The 15,323-nt window shown below is 46.0% G+C and overlaps 1 protein-coding gene and 1 long non-coding RNA gene across 2 annotated transcripts in view; one reads left to right on the top strand and one right to left on the bottom strand.

Moving 5' to 3' along the window:
• Nucleotides 1-13,797, bottom strand: part of ZNF697 (zinc finger protein 697) — a 34,763-nt gene extending 20,966 nt beyond the window's left edge. Inside the window, exon 1 of the mRNA XM_061409515.1 lies at nucleotides 13,452-13,797. The gene's annotated coding sequence lies outside the window, so the exon portion shown is untranslated. The remainder of the gene's footprint in view (nucleotides 1-13,451) is intronic.
• Nucleotides 11,248-14,431, top strand: LOC133243080 (uncharacterized). Its single transcript, XR_009734966.1, has 2 exons — nucleotides 11,248-12,884; nucleotides 14,062-14,431. It is a non-coding gene; the product is annotated as an uncharacterized LOC133243080 (long non-coding RNA).
• The last annotated feature ends 892 nt before the right edge of the window (nucleotides 14,432-15,323 follow it).

Genomic DNA, 15,323 nt, shown 5'->3' with positions numbered 1-15,323 from the left:
TATAATTTTCCATCTTCCAATCCAACATTCAGTCTCTTCTATGATCTCACCATTAACACTGGAATGTGCTGGACATACATAATCAAGATGCAATAAATGACTACAGAAATCCTGTTGAGATGCCGTCCTTGAAATTCTCTCATACCTTAGCACCCACTGTTCTAGGCGTCACCACTTCTCTTAGTACCCTGCTTCTCTTATCTCCCAACAGGTCGACCTCCCAGGTTTCTGTTTACATTTTCTTCTCCCTCTCCTCTCAATCACGATACCCCTTCCCCTAGTTTTCAGTAAATACCTCCTCTGTCCAGAGACCCCACGAATACAAAACTCTCCCCCCACCCCCTGACCTGTATTCTAGGTCCGTATTTCTAATGGTGCAGCAAGCGTCACAGCTGAGGAGCTTCAGCGTCCCTTCCGTACGGAAGTGCTGCCCTGTATGTCACATGGGACTCGGGACGCGGGGCCAGGGGGCGGGGGGCATCGGGGATGGGCAGTCCAAACTGGAAGGAAAGCACCGGTAATGGCACCAACAGATCTGGCTGCAAACAGAAGTTTGTCACTTACACACTCTATGCTCCTAGGATGGCTGTTCACCAAACTAAGTCTTACTTTTCTCATCTATACAAAGAGAGCAACAAGTTACCTTGAAAGGTTGTTGAAAACTCGAAGGGGCTTTCCATTTGGAAAGGATCTGGCCCTTGTCATATTGAAAAACATTAGTTCTCCTTCCAAACCTCTCTTACAAATCACCTGCCCATTTCTGTTAAAAGCCTCTTTGTTCTTACTCATTAGGTTTAAAACCCTGGAGTCAACCTTGGCCCCTCCCCTCACCCTTTTCAATCCAATCAGCTGCCAAGTCCTTCTTTTTCAGTTCTCTCCTCTATTTTCTCTTATTACTGTAGTAGACGCTTCCGGAAGCATCTTAAAACATAGTTGCCACTCCATTTACCATTTGCCATTGGCCATTCTCCTGCTCAGAAACCTCTAACTGACTTTGCCATTCTGTCCAGAGAAGTGCAAACTCCAAGCCTGAGACAATGTAGCTGAAAGCACTAACCTCTCCCTGACTTTTCTGCCAGCTAACCTCAGCCTCAAAAAGGCATGATTCAAGCCTCCCAAAAGGCACCTTGTGCTTCTCCTCTCTCACTGTGCTGTTCTCTCTCAAGAAACAAGTCTCCCCTTTCCTAGTGGGAAGCAATACTGGTAGTGGTTAAAAGCTCAGATGGTGCTCTGGGATGACCTAGAGTGGTGGGAAGGGGTTATGGGGAGGGAGGTCCAAGGGAGAAGAAATATATGTATACATATGGCTGATTCACTTCATTGTACAGCAGAAACTAACACAACATTGTAAAGCAATTATACTCCAATAAACAAATGACAGCTCAGATTCTGGAGCCAGACCACCTGTGTGAATCCAGTCTCTAGCCCAATCTCTTTGAGCCTGGGCTTTTTCATCTACAAAATGAGAGAAACAACTGGGTCTACCTTCTCAGATTAGTGTTAAATGCTCAAGAATTATTATTATCTCACTTTGTATATGATTCTTTAGGGTACTCCTCCTTATTTCATTCTGCCTAACTCTTGAGACTCCCTTGGACAGCAAGGATATCAAACCAGTCAATCCTAAAGGGAATCAGTCCTGAACATTCATTGGAAGGACTGATGCTGAAGCTGATGCAAAGAAATGACTCATCAGAAAAGACTCTGATGCTGGGAAAGACTGAAGGTACGAGGAGAAGGGGATGACAGAGGATGAGATGGTTGGATGGCATCATGAGTTTAAGCAAAGCTCTGGGAGTTGGTGATGGACAGGGAAGTCTGGCATACTGCAGTCCATGGAGTCCATGGAGTTGCAAAGAGTTGAATATGACTGAGTGACTGAACTGACTGAATGTTAGTTTTAAAAATATAATCATAGTTATAAGTTGTACCTTATTGTTTGCCCTCTCTCCCTCCCTCCCACCTCCCAAATGTAAGTCCTGGTGGGAACATATTGCTTTATGCAATTTCATGATTCCCCACAAAATGAGCCTTCAAATAGTTCTTCAGTACAAAAATTTATTGTATTGAGGTATAGTTGATTAACAATGTTGTATTAATTTCTGTTGTTTTATATATATATAGATGGCTTCCCATATATAGTGGGAATAGTGGTAAAGTGGTAAAGAATAGTGGTAAAGAATCTGCCTGCCAATGCAGGAGAGACATAAGAAATCCAGGTTTGATCCCTGGGTTGGGAAGATCCCTGTAGGAGATTCATTCCAGTATTCTTGCTTAGAGAATCCCATGGACAGAGGAGCCTGGGGGGCTACAGTCCATAGGGTTGCAAAGAATCAGACATGAATGAAGTGACTTAGCATGCATGCATATATATATACACACATATATAATACACATGTATATATATATATATACACACCATATATATACATATACATTATTTTTCAAAATCTTTTCCATTATGGTTTACTACTAGATACTGTATATAGTTCTCTGTGCTATACAGTAGGATCTTTTTGTTTATCCATTCTCTCTATATTAGAATATATATATTCATTCTGTATATATTATATTAACATCTGTCATTCCCAAACTGTTAAATAGTTCTTTAAATGGATAAAGTTAGGGCTAATTATTTCCTTCCTCAGTCTCAAAATGAAGGACTAATAGGACCAGGAAATCTAGTGATCTGGCTAAGATTATGTCAGGCAGAGAGCCCTGGAAACAAGCTAGCTCTCCTAACTGGATCCAATAACCTGTCAGCACCAGGAGCCAAGCATGCTTAATTATCCTGCTACACAGGTAGATATGATAGTGGTGATTAGCTTCAAAAGTTAGAACCTTCTCAAAAGAGAATCCCGAGTCCCATGGCCAAATGACAGCAGCCCTTGTTGGCATCAAATAGTCTTGTGCGTGCCCTGCCTCCTCTCCAAGGCTTTAACAAGCAACTCGGTGGTGCAAAGAAGAGGTGGCCCAGAGCTGTGTCTGGATCCATGGTTGTTCCTGGGCTTTCCTAGTCGTACAGGACAACTGCTTCTCTCCCGTCCCTGCAGGAAAGACAGGGCTAGAACCAACAGGGCTAGAAATTAAATGAGGATGAAAAAAGATCAACATTCAACGTTTACAAAGTAGTCAGGAGACTAAATAAAAAGTTGCTTGGGAGGAGAGGGCAACAGGAAGCACAATCAAATACAGGAGAAATCTGTATTCAATATTTATTATTAGAGCATCTACTCAGACCAAAGTTTATTCTCCAGCAGTTTTCTTGGGCTTTGGGATTCTGTTTTGTTTGCTGGCTCTGACAGGAAGGATCTGCACATCTTGACTTCTCTTCTCACTTATAGTCATCAGCCTATGGAAACCCTTTCCTGCTGCTGCTGCTAAGTCACTTCAGTCGTGTCCAACTCTGTGAGACCCCACAGACGGCAGCCCACCAGGCTCCCCCGTCCCTGGGATTCTCCAGGCAAGAACACTGGAGTGGGTTGCCATTTCCTTCTCCAATGCATGAAAGTGAAAAGTGAAAATGAAGTCGCTCAGTCATGTCCAACCCTCAGCGACCCCATGGACTGCAGCCTACCAGGCTCCTCCGTCCATGGGATTTTCCAGGCAAGAGTACTGGAGTGGGGTGCCATTGCCTTCTCTGAACCCTTTCCTAAGGGCCCATAATTAAGCTATGAGACAAACATAGGCTCTTAAAGAAGTTTTTTAAATGGGTATGTGCCGCTTAGGAAGTAGGTGACCAGAAATATTTACTAAGCCACTAATTCAATCAATAAACACAAGTACCTATGAGGGAATGGGGAAACAGAAATAAAAAGAGCTCCTATAGTAACTGCCCCCAAGCTCATTAAAGGCTGTGGCCACCGTCTGGTTAAATTTAATTGGCATTTACCTTATTTAAAAAAAAAATAAAAAACAGTAGGGGACTTCTCTGGTGGTCCAGTGGTTAACAATTCACTCACCAATGCAGGAGACACAGATTCAGTCCCTGGTCTGATTTCCCATGCCTCAGGGCAACTAAGCTTGTGGGCCACAACCACTGGGCCTGTGGTCTAGAGCCTGGGAGCCACAGCTACTGAAGCCCATGCACCTAGAGCCTGTGCTCCACAAGAGAAGCCACCACAATGAGAAACCTGATCACCACCGCTGGAGAGCAGCCCCTACTAGCTGCAACTAGAGAAAGCCCATATGCAGCAAAGAAGACTTAGCACAGCCAAAAATAAATGAAATAATTTTTTTTAAGCATTTCTTCAAGTTTATTTCACACTATCTGTCTTCATTTCTGGGGTAAACCTGTTTTATATTAAAATAAATCTGGTATACCTCTCAAAAAGAAAAATATAAGAAAAGTTCATATATATGGAAATATATCAAGAGAATCAGAACCTAAGCTTGGAGAAAATATCTGCACAACACATATCTGATAAAGGACTGCTTTCCAAAATATACAGAGAATCCTTAAAACTTAACAGTAAGAAAATGAGTAACTTAATTTTAAAATAGGCAGGGATTTCCCTGGTTGTTCAGTGGTTAAGACTTCACACTTCCAATGCAGAGGGCACAGGTTTTCTTATGTCACTATGGAACTGTAAATTAATGATATACCACTGAAGAATAGATGCTTTCAAATTGTGATGCTGGTGAAGACTCTTGAGAGTTCCTTGGATAGCAAGGAGATCAAACCAGTCAATCCTAAAGGAAATCAACCCTGAATATTCATTGGAAGGACTGATGTTGAAGCTGAAGCTCCAATACTTTGGCCACCTGATGTGAAGAAATGACTCATCGGAAAAGACCTTGATGCTGGGAAAGATTGAAGGCAGGAGAAGAAGGGGATGACAGAGGACGAGATGGTTGGATGGCATCCCCGACTCAATGGACTTGAGTTTGAGCAAGCTCTGGGAGATGGTGAGATACAGGGAGACCTGGCCTGCTGCAGTCCACGAGGTTGTAAAGAGTCAGACATGACTGAGCGACTGAACAACAACAACCTATTAGAATAGCAAAACAGCCAAAACATTGACAACACTACATACTGGTGAGGAAACAGCCAAAACTGTGACAACACTACATACTGGTGAGGATGTACAAGAACAGGAACTCTTATTCACGGCTGACAAAAAAGGCAAAATGACACAATCACTCTGAAAGAGAATTTGTCAGTTTCTTAGAAAACTAAGCATGTTATGTTTTTGTTCAGTCACCTAGTCGTGTCCAACTCTCTGTGACCACATGGACTGCAGAAGGACAGGCCTCTCTGTCCCTCACCATCTCCCAAAGTTTGCTCAAGTTCATGTCCATTGCATCAGTGAAATCTAGCAATTGTATGCCTGGCTATTTATCCAAATAAGTTGAAAACTTACATCTCCACAAATGGACGTTTATGGGAGCTTTATTCATAATTGCCAAAACTTAGAAGCAACCGAGATGTCCGTAGTAGGTGAATGGATAAGCTGTGGTACATTCAGTTCAGTTCAGTTCAGTTCAGTCACTCAGTCATGTCCAACTCTTTGAGACCCTATGAATCACAGCACGCCAGGCCTCCCTGTCCATCACCAACTCCCGGAGTTCACTCAGACTCATGTCCATCGAGCCAGTGATGCCATCCAGCCATCTTATCCTGTGTCGTCCCCTTCTCCTCCTGCCCCCAATCCCTCCCAGCATCAGAGTCTTTTCCAATGAGTCAACTCTTCGCATGAGGTGGCCAAAGTACTGGAGTTTCAGCTTTAGCATCATTCCTTCCAAAGAACACCAAGGACCGATCTCCTTTAGAATGGACTGCCTGGATCTCCTTGCAGTCCAAGGGACTCTCAAGAGTCTTCTCCAACACCACAGTTCAAAAGCATCAATTCTTCAGCGCTCAGCTTTCTTCACAGTCCAACTTTCACATCCATTCATTCAAACGATATTATTCAGAGTTAAAAAGAAATGAGCTATCAAATCATGAAAAGACACAGAGAGCATATGGGAACTCTCTGTACTTTCTGCTCAATGTAGTTGTGAGGGCTTTCCTGGTGGCTCAGTGGTAAAGAATCCACCTGCCGATGCTGGACCACCTGTTCAATCTCTGGGAAGACCCCACGTGCCACAGAGCAGCTAAGCCGGTGTGCACAACAATTGAGCCTGTGCTCTAGGACACACGAACTGCAGCTACTGAAGGCCACCCCCCCTAGAGCCCGTACTCCACAATAAGAGAAGCCACAGCAATAAGTCCATACACTGCAATCAAGAGTAGCCCCCCACTCACCACAATTAGAGAATACCCACGCAGCAACTAAGACCCAGCACAGCCAAAAATAAATAAAATTAAAAATATACTGCTGTGCGCCTAAAAGTGCTCAAAAAAATAAAGTCTAAGGGATTTCCCTGGTGACCCAGTGACTAAGAATCCACCTTGCAATACAGGGGACACAGCTTCAGTCCATGGTTGGGGAGCTAAGATCCCACATGCCATGGAGCACCTAAGCCTGGCTGCCACAACTACTGAAGCTCAAGCACTCTGGATCCCACAAGACACAACCAGAGAGTCTGTACACCGCAAGGAAAGATCTCACCTGACACATCAGAGATTCTACGTGCTATAGCTAAGATCCAACACAGCCAAATAAATGTTTTTAAAATAATTTAAAAGATTAAAAAAATAAAATCTATTTTTTAAAAAATTTATATGTACATATAAAATGTCCTTTCCCCATCTAATATAACACATAAGCTACACCCTTTGCCATATCTCTTTATAAAAAATTGGCAGTACCATCATATTAGGAAAGCATCAAAGTAAATGTTTTAAAGTGTAATATATCCATTCATTCAGCAATTTTTTTTTTTAACATGTACCGTGCTACCCATTACACTAAGTTCTGTCTTATGGAGATTACATTCAGATGAAATCATTTCTAAAACCCACTGCTTTCAAAACTACCTACTGCTACCAGAAATCATTGTCAATACCTGCATGAGGGTTTTTTTTTTCTTAAGAGATTCTTTGAAATTCACCAAGGTTCTTACCTGTTGGAAAAAAAGTTGAATAACTGGAAAGGTGTTCTTCCCAGAGTGCCCTGTTTAAGCATGATCAAGCATCAGAGATAAGCTAACCTCCTGAATAGGTAGGACACTGAGACCAAAGTAATGTTTCTTATTAATAAAACCTAGAAAGAATGGTTCTTGTTTTGTAAGTCTGGGTAAGATTCTGACAAAGTTCTCGGGAGAAAATATATCTCAAATGCCTCTCTGAATGAATGTATGCTCTCTTCCCCTTTATACACATTTTAGCAAATTAGAGCTGTGTGCACATGACCCCGACTTGACCCTCTGCAGGAAGGGGAAACTAGAGAACTGCAGGTGGTGCTCCACACATCTGACTGGAACATTGTTGCCAGCCTCTGGATGTATTGTGCATGACTTGCTGAACAAGTGCAGGGACCCCAAGAACTGTGTACATGCAAAGTTGCTTCAGCTGTGCCCGACTCCTTGTGACCCTGTGGACTGTAGCCAGCCAGACTCCTCTGTCCATGGGATTCTCCAGCCAAGACTACTGGAGTGAGTTGCCATGCCCTCCTCCAGGGGATCTCCCTGACTCAGGGACTGAACCTGAGTCTCTAGTCTCCTGCATTAGCAGGTGAGTTCTTTACCACTAGCACCAGCTGGGAAGCCCAAGAACTGCCCTGCTGCTAAGCTGCTAAGTCGCTTCAGTTGTGTCCGACTCTGTGCAACCCCATAGATGGCGGCCCACCAGGCTTCCCCGTCCCTGGGATTCTCCAGGTAAGAACACTGGAGTGGGTTGCCATTTCCTTCTCCAATCAGAACTGCCCTATCCTCATTTAAAATGACTGATGTGCTTTTAAGAACCCCCACACACTGTGCTTATACCAAGGCGTCCACAGCACTGTGGGGCCTTGAGGTCAGGGAAAAGAAGGCTCAGGAGATGGCAAAGCCATCTTGTGGCAAAGCCTCTTCACCCACAGAGGGGCAGCTGCTGATCTTTTTAACATCCCCATTAATACATAATGCAACAAAACCCAATTCCATACCCCATACAAATCATGCTACTCTTCTCAGAGGTAAAAACAGAAGGAACTATCTTCCTTCCTCATTCCAGCCTTTTTTCCCCCCCATATCTGCAGCAGCAGGGAAACCCCTCCAGTTTTCTCTGACGTGCACCATAGAGGCCTCTCCTAGGAGATGTGGCAGAAGGTGTGCCTGACAGCAAGGATTAAGGTACTGAAGCTGTGACCCCACCCAGGCTGTGAAGTGAATGTTGCTCAGCCGGGTCTGACCCTTTGCAACCTCATGGACTGCAGTCCATGGAATTCTCCAGGCCAGAATACTGAAGTGGGTTGCCATTCCCTTTTCCAGGGGATCTTCCCAACCCAGGGATCAAACCCAGGTGTCCCGCTTTGAGGGCAGATTCTTTATCAGCTAAGCCACCAGGGAAGCCTATCTACCCAGCATCAATAAAACACCATCATCGTTTAGCACTGATCAAGCTCGTACAACTGAGCAATACCCAGATCTGCTCTCATTTATTTCCAGAGGGTGCTTAATTTTTCGGGCAGTCTGGTGAAAAGGATGAAAATTATAATAACTAAGAAAATGACCCTCCGATCTCTCTCTTACAAACTAGCAACATGCAAATAATGTTTCATGCCTGCACTTTTGCATTTTGAGTCATTACCAGTTCATTACCAACTCACAATTCCTGAAAGTCCACCATATGCCGGGGTGTGTTCTGGACATGCAGTCCCTGCCTTGCGCAGAGAATAGGCAAATTCCAGCACACAGTGGGGGCTCATTCAAGTCTACATTCATCAAGAAGACACTGAGCCTCAGGTATTTCAGGCAATGCCAAAGGTTAGAGGAGAGCCTGAATGTGGCCTGGAGTGGTCAAGAAAGGCTACAGAAGGGGGAAAGCGTGAGACTTGCCCTGGAGGGAAGACAGAAAGAATTCAGATAATAGGCTGTGAGAAAATGGGAAAGAATTCCAGGGAAGCAGTTCTATGACCAAAGGTCTTATTATGGATTCTGAGCCTGGTCTTTCCAAATGATGGCCATGGGATTGTGAGGGCATAAAAACAATGAGTGTATGAAGAACCCGGGCCTCTCACATGAGATCCATTAGGATGCATTTAGAAGCCCAACAATATTCCAGGAAGGAAATCCGTAAAGTGAAGAACCTCAGAGGAAGAACATAGATCTAGCAGTTTTCTCCCAGGGAAAACAAAAACACACCCGTTGTGAAAACAGACCTAAATTCCGGTCTATCTCTAGCATCTGGGACTCTAAGCAAGATCCCTAATTTCTCTCTGAGACCCAGTTTCCTCCTTTTTTAGAACAGAGATGATTGTAATATGTAAATCATCAGATTAAGACAATGCATAGAAATTCTCTAGTTTAATAACTGATACATAGATGTCCAATATACAGTAACTCTTTCATCACGTTAAAAAAAAAAGCATAAAAAACAGGTGTATCAGTGGTAAAGAATCCGCTTGCCAAGCAGGAGATGTGGGTTCAATCCCTGGGTCAGATAAATCCCTTAGAAAAATAAATGCCCACTCCAGGATTCTTGTCTGGGAAATCCCATGGACAGAGGAGCCTAGCAGACTGCAGTCCATGGGGTCACAGAGTCAGATATGACTTAGCAAATAAACAATAATCGTTGATACATAAATGTTCAATATACAGTAACTCTTGTCATCACATTAAAAAAAAACAAAAGCATAAAAAGCTTTCCAGTTAGAGATAAATGAGCAACTACAAACTGCAATGTCTTTAAGCAAAGTTTGAAAGTCTGATTTGTCTTGAACTTCTATATGCCACATTTTAATCCTAGTAGACTGCTTGGGCTATAAAAGTCAAAGTGACGTGATGGAGTCATTGGCCTAGTTGGAAATAGCAGGATGATCTTCGTAGTGCTACTTTCTAGAAAGCACATTGAACTTTCACAACTGAGAAGAAAATATCACCTCCAAGAACATGGCAAAAGTCATTGTTTATCCCCTTGGGATTAATCCATTTTATATCCTGCCTATAGAGTTTTAAAATTTAGGCTAGCTAAGACCCTATTCATGGAGAAGGCGATGGCACCCCACTCCAGTACTCTGCCTGGAAGATCCCATGGACAGAGGAGCCTGGTGGGCTGCAGTCTATGGGGTCGCTAAGAGTCGGACACGACTGAGCGACTTCACTTTGACTTTTCATTTTCATGCATTGGAGAAGGAAATAGCAACCCACTCCAGTGTTCTTGCCTGGAGAATCCCAGGGACTGGGGAGCCTGATGAGCTGCCGCCTATGGGTTCGCACAGAGTCGGACACGACTGAAGCAACCTAGCAGCACTAGCAGCAGCAGCAAGACCCTATTCAACAACTCTTAATGAGTGTCTTTGTACTAGACACTGTAACAGACCCATTTAGGGTCTCCAAACGCAAGAACAAAATGAAAAGGTCTAGATGCTTTAGAGTCACATCTGCAGTGAATCCTTACAGGTCTGTAAAAAGGCTTCATCTTCCTTTTCACAGAAAGAGATAAATTAAGACATATGTATTCTTTCAGTTCTTTCACTCATTCCTTCATTTAGTCATGTTTTTCATATAGCATCCTCTGTGCACTTGTTAGGTTTAAAGTATAGGGTACAGAGCCATTGCCCTCAGGGATTTACTTTTTGAAGGGGAGAAGGAGAACGTCTAACTATCACAAGGCAGACCAGAGATGGGTATTCTTCAAAGGATGCAGAGTACAATGGGGATAAGATGGATTCTGACTCGGAGGTCTAGGAAGACTTCTATAAGACTTCGGCACCAGCTGGGCTAGAATTTGGGGACAATAATCAGGGCAGGGCAGGGATGCCCAACAGGCATGGAGTTCAACTTGAGGAGACACACAGGTGGAAGAATGCTACATCTCAGACTAGGGAGCTCTTTGCTGCAAGAATGGATAGGTAATATGAGTGGCCCAGGTCCAGTGGAGAACAGAGGTAGGTAAGCACTGAATTGTTAAGGGTTTTGAATGCCAAACTCTGGAGTTACCTTTCTGATTACATTAACACTACATACTATGTACTAAGAAACCTGTTAGGAAAGGGGTGGGGCGGGGCGGGGGTGGGGGGGGGCTGCGCAGAATGAAGGAAAAGAAAAAAAGAAGTAGGAGCACAGATCAAAGGAAAAGCCCAAATGGCATTAACACAGGATCAGGCTCCAGACCTCTTAATGACATTGCAGAGTTGTTGTTTTTTTTTTTTTTTCTCACTCTACACGAACAGGCAAGATCTTTCTTGCTTTAAGTTATCATCTTTAACCAGCTTTTACCCTTTCTCCTTGCCTTAACTAGACATCAGAAATTGGGCAAATGTGTAGCTACAGAGGAAATCCAAAGAGCTTTGAGGGGAAGGAGAGGAAATGTGATGCAACCCCATCATCCTTAGTCATGCAACCTTCAGCGAGGTCACCCTTCCCAGGCCAATTCAGTTCCATCACCAGTGCTTCTCAACCTGATTTCTTTCCATTCATTCCCTTAATCCCAGTCATTTTTGAAGGCCATCTATGTTCTCCTTTCTGTAAAAGGTAGCCTGACTTCCCATTTATGACCTTTGTTTACTATGGTATCATCATATTTTTCTTGGGACCCAGCTAAACTTTGAATATCAAATTTCCCCCAGCGATAACCTCCACGTCCAACACGTGCACACACACAGCCAATATGCTCCAATTGGAAATCTTCTGAATTCACAGTGTATTCTCTTTATTTCACCATTCTCATGTCCTCAGCCTCAACAACTGGGTTTTTCCCCACTCCATTCTTAAATCACTACAGATGCCTCATCTCTTCTAGAGAAGCCAGCCGGAAAGGTTTGTTTTTCCCCATAAGCTATTTATATAGGAGACAGGACTCTGTGCCTACCACATCATCATGAGCCTTGGGTACTCCTGCCTCACCACCCAAATGCCATCTTTAAAGATTCATTTGGCTCTTAAAACACCGCACATTAAATAATATCCCTATGTTGGCTTAAGAGAAGAAGGCTTTCCTGGTAGCTGAGCAGGTAAAGCCGCCGGAAATGCAGGAAACCCGGGTTCGATTCCTGGGTTGGGAAGATCTGCTGGAGAAGGGACAGGCTACCCACTCCTGTATTCTTGGGCTTTCCCGGTGGCTCAGAGAGTAAAAATACTTGTAGAGCAGTAAACTACACAGAATTAGGGGACGAGGGTGGGGGTAGAAAGGAGAAACGGGCTGCTTAGGCGAGGGAGTTCAGGTACACAGCCGTAACACCTGGGCTGTGTTCAAAGTTGCCCACTCATCCATCACAGTAGCCATTATCCAACCGCCTTCACCACACCCTGAGTCCCACGAGAGGAGGATAAAGCCATCGGGGATGCAGAGTATTCAAGTCAACCTACAGGTAAAGGACAAACAGGCCAGGTATCAGAGCAAAGATAAACACCACCAGACACCACCAGATTGAATCCAGCTCACGTAGCAAGGGTGGGTGATTCATTATTTGGGGTAGGGACGGGGCGGTTAGGAAAAAGGAAAATCGGAAAGTCCCAGAGGAAGTGGCCATCCGATTCTCGAAACGTGGCCATCAGGTACTCTCAGCTGACTCCCTGTTGCACTGACTCTCCCCCCTCAACCTCTTACTCGTCCTCTCCTCCCACCACGCTTCACCCGGTGCCTCCACTGACAGTCCTCCGTCTCGGCATTCCCCCTGGATGACGGTACCAGCCTGGCCACACCGGCGACATGGGCGTTTCGGGGTGCGAAGCCTACCGGAGCTAAACGGCGGCGACCACTCCCAGGACAGCGAGCTGCTGCTGCCCCATCTACCCTCTCATCCCCATTGTGCCATTTGTCCAGTCTGATGGCAGCCCAAGCCGCTACTCCGAGTCAGGTTAGAATGCAGCTGAGAGGAAAAGGGAGCACACGTTTCACAAGGACCCGAGATGACCCGCTGGCCCTCCTCGGAGTCTCCCATCCCCACTGTCCATAGCCCCAAGTGGGGCTGGGGGCGCGGGGAGACAAGGCGAGGGGGCTGCAGTCGGTACCCGTCCGCAGCTGCACACAAAGCCCTTCACCTTCTCCTTGCCTCCCAAGCTCCTCCCTGGGCTTCGTTTTTTTCCGAGGGTCTCGGATGCCCCCTTCGGTGGTCGGCGGGACGGTCTGACTGCCTCTCCAAACGCTGCCTCCTCCCTCGCTACTCAGCCTCATTCTCCCCGCGCCTCGCCACAGATCCCTAAAGGAGCTCGGTCCCGGCTTGGGGGGCCTTAAGTACACCCCCACCTCGCGCCCACAGCCCCGGGGCCCCTGCGACCGGGGTGAACAGACAACGGTACAAGTTCGCCCAGCGGTATGGCCACCCGCTCCGGGGCGCACGCCCCATCCCGGCAGCAGTCCGGTCGGGTCCCGATCAGCCCCATCCCCGGGCGGCGTGGGAGCCCAGCCGCAGCCACGCTCCTACCTGCGCGGGGTCGGGTGCGGCAAGGGGCGAGGGCACCGCACGCCCGGGCCCAAGCCCCGCGCCGCGGCGCAACTGCCCTTGTGCTGCTGCTGTTGCGGCGGCAGCGGCGGCGGGTGCAGCGGCCGCGGGCTGGCTGGCAGACTGGCTGGTGGCCCGGCTGACTCCTCACTGGGGCTTCCTGTAGGGCTGGACAAAGGACATTTCCTGGGAGGAGCAGGGGAATGTTCCCAGCATGCCTCGATTTGTAGTTCCTGGGGACTTCCTGCCACCACGGCAGCGGGCGCCCGGGAGGCAGCCCCGGCCGGACTAGGACCCCGGGCCTGGAGGAGAGGCGCTACCGCCTTCCCCGAAGCGCTCCCGGGAAGGGAGCAGCGGGCTGGTCGGACCCTGGGCCCCGCCCTGCGGCTCGCGCCTAGCCCGCGGCTCGGGTGGGCGCCGGGCGCCCTAGTCCCTGAGTAGAGTCCTGCCACTGACCTGTCGCTGTGTGCGGGGGGACTGCGATGGAAGAGGCCTTTTTTTTTTTTTTTTTTAAGAAATGAAGAAGCTGGGGATGGGTTCGCTTTAGGTCAACTGGGTTTTTTTAAATAGATTTTCTTTTTTCTGTTTTAAGTCACCGGAATGCTGCTGGGGGCGAATGAACGAAGTTGACTGCTCACCAGGAATTCAGATTCCTTAAGATCTTGGCGCTTCATCCTTAAAACCAGAAGAGCTGATTGTTCCCAGATCCTGACCCAGTGGCATTCCTCCCTACGATGTTGGCCTTGTCCCAGGCATCTTTTCAAGAAAAGTAATTCAACTAAGAGATTGAAAATAAACTACATGAATTAACTATAAGACACGTAAAAACCCATGTGCTCTTGAATGAGGAACTTGCTGGACTCTCTGCCTATCTTTTCCTTTCACATTTTAGGATTCAGTTTCCTGGGTTCTACAAAACGGACGTGGTGGCCACTGTAGAGCCTGTGAAGGGGTTAGGGAAGGAGGAGCTTGGCTACAACAGAGAAACTCTGCTTTCAGACTATCAAGGGTCTGTAACATCCTCCACCAATTCCTGTGTAGTTCCCAGGACCCTCATGGGAAAATCAAGGAAGGGCCACTTAGAGACTACATGACTAACCACAGGCATGGAATGGGCTGGATTAATTTAAGGTGTAGAATTGATGAGAAGCACGAAGATATGCTTGCTTCCCTTCCAGGAGTTCCTGTTGCATGGCACTGTGTTCATTGTCCACCTAAATAAACCGTGCTGTGATCCTCGAATTTTCCATTCCCTACAAATTACTATTCCTTAATGGTTTGCAGTCTGGTAACATTCCAGTGAAAGCGTGCCCCTCTCCCAAAAGATAAATTGGTGATAATGGTTTGGCAAATCTGTCGACCTTTTCTAGGGTTCAGCTTGGGGAAAAAAATGATATACTCGCTTGTAGCATTTAACATTATCTACCAGGCTTTGTTGAAGCTGTTTTCTGCCATGCTTCTAATATGATACCCTCTCCTCCTTCTACATCTCTAACTTCAGCTCATAATACCTGAAACTTCACTATTTCCAGGCAAGAGTGCTGGAGTGGATTGCCATTTCCTTCTCCAGGGGATCTTCCCAACCCAGGAATCGAACCCGGGTCTCCCACATTGCAGGCAGACTCTTTACTGTCTGAGCCACCAGGGAAGCCCCCCACTATCTCTATCCCATATCAAACCTCATCCTCATTTTATTTTGCCAACCCAAGTTAATTCATCACTTTAACAAAGATCAGTTTAACTCTTACTAGTCACTATGCCTAGAGTAGACAAATGATAACATTCAACAGTAGGATATCTACTGAGTAACTTAACTACAGGCTATGTCTTACCCTCTGGCTTCCCAGGTGGGCA

This window comes from Bos javanicus, chromosome 3 (genome assembly GCF_032452875.1).
Source record: "Bos javanicus breed banteng chromosome 3, ARS-OSU_banteng_1.0, whole genome shotgun sequence".
Classification (NCBI taxonomy): domain Eukaryota; kingdom Metazoa; phylum Chordata; class Mammalia; order Artiodactyla; family Bovidae; genus Bos; species Bos javanicus.
Note: the sequence above shows the minus strand (reverse complement) of the source record. Positions and strands in the feature narration are given on the sequence as shown.